General features: G+C 41.8%; 1 pseudogene; it reads left to right on the forward strand.

The window, feature by feature from the left end:
- Nucleotides 1-321: 321 nt before the first annotated feature.
- Nucleotides 322-1,266, forward strand: LOC138162188 (small ribosomal subunit protein uS2-like; annotated as a pseudogene).
- The last annotated feature ends 730 nt before the right edge of the window (nt 1,267-1,996 follow it).

Below are 1,996 nucleotides of genomic sequence, written 5' to 3' on the forward strand. Positions count from 1 at the left end.
GAAAATAAATTATTTTGGGAGTGTTTTTATTCCACTTGACAAAAAGGAACACATAGTTGATTACTTCAGACAGAAGTCTGAAACTTTATACCAAACTCAAGTTCATTAGTAATTAATGAGTTCAAATATTTGGCACTGTCCTGGAACTTTCATTTTTGCTAAAAATAGAGCAACTAAAATGATTATTCTTAATGATAAATCCCTCCTTCAAAAATTAGAAGTGATGGAAGAGACTGCCATTTTATATCTTATTATGAGAAATCACAAGGGTCTAGATATTGAAACAGAAAAAATAAGAATCGCCTTTCCACCACTGCGCAGAAGAGGGTTCCATACGGCATTGTTCTCGGTTTCGGTCGTAACTTTGAAGGGAAAATTTCACGATGTCCGGAGCCCTAGATGTCCTGCAGATGAAGGAGGAGGATGTCCTCAAGTTCCTGGCTGCAGGAACCCATTTGGGCGGCACCAATCTGGACTTCCAGATGGAACAGTATTATCTACAAAAGAGTGACGGCATCTACATCATTAATTTGAAGACAACTTGGGAAAACTTTTGCTGGCAGCTCTTGCCATTGTTGCTATTGAAAACCCATCCGATGTTAGTGTCATCTCATCCAGGATGGCCAGCGAGCTGTTCTGAAATTTGCTGCTGCCACTGGCGCCACACCTATTGCTGGACGTTTCACACCAGGCACCTTCACTAACTAGATCCAGGCAGCTTTCAGGGAGTCTCGCCTTTTGGTGGTCACTGATCCTCGGGCAAATCACCAGCCTCTGACTGAAGCATCGTATGTTAACTTCCCAACCATTGTCCCGTGCAACACAGACTCCCCACTTCGCTATATGGACATTGCCATTCCATGTGAAAACAAGGGAGCTCACTCGGTGGGTCTGATGTGGTGGATGCTGGCCCGTGAAGTCCTGCTGCGGATGCGTGGTACCATCTCCCGGGAACACCCCTGGAAGGTTATGCCTGATTTTTACTTCTACAGGGATCCAGAGGAGATTGAAAAGGCAGAGCAGGCTGCAGCTGAGAAGGCAGTGACAAAGGAGGAATTTCAGGGTGAATGGACTGCACCCGCCCCAGAATTCACTGCTACTCAACCAGAGGTGGCTGATTGCTCTGAGGGAGTACAGGTGCCATCTGCGCCCATTCATCAGTTCCCCACCAAAGACTGGAGTGCTCAGCAAGCTACTGAGGACTGGTCTGCGGCTCCTACTGCTCAGACCACTGAGTGGGTAGGGACTACCACATGGTGGTCTTAAAACCCAGATGCTCTAATAGTGTTGGAAAAATGCTGATTGAAAATAAACATTGGTTTCTTAAAAAAAAATCTTAGAAGAAAGTAACTATTCAATCTTAAGAGTTCATGTTAGATAAAAAGGTGCAATACCCAGCATAGTTTAAGACAAATCAGATTTTGAGATATGAATTTCAAAGAGCTCAGAGAAATGACATGTAGCATCTTATGGTTCAAAGTTCTACAAGGACAATTGTTGGAATTGTGATGGTAAATTCTTACAACGTGTGGCTCATTTTACCATGCTTTGAGCTTGTGAACAGGGAGTTCAGTCATGGGTGAAGTTTTCCCATCTCATACCTACCTTTTAGCTTATTGTTATACATATATATATATATAATCATATTATTTATATTATACTTTAATATATTATATATTTGATAATTATATGTGTATGAGAGAGAATCCATTTTTTCCCCCTTCAATAGTTTGTCTGGGAAATCTGACAACTCAAATTTGAGTTCATGTCTATAATCTATGTGGTTGTGAGCAAAAAGTCTACAGATCCCATATGAGTAACCAAGTTAACAATGGGAACTGTGGCAAATCATTCAAGCTCTCTGGGCTTGTTTCCTTGTCTGACAAAATAGGGATAATTATCGTGGCTAACTCAGATTTCTTTTACCAATGTTTCTCTCTCTCTCTCTCTCTCTCTCTCTCTCTCTGTCTCTGTTTCTGTCTCTCTCTCTCTCTGT

Source organism: Petaurus breviceps, unplaced genomic scaffold (assembly GCF_028583685.1).
Source record: "Petaurus breviceps papuanus isolate PSGF00001 unplaced genomic scaffold, PetGlider_PUasm1.0 186, whole genome shotgun sequence".
Lineage (NCBI taxonomy): Eukaryota > Metazoa > Chordata > Mammalia > Diprotodontia > Petauridae > Petaurus > Petaurus breviceps.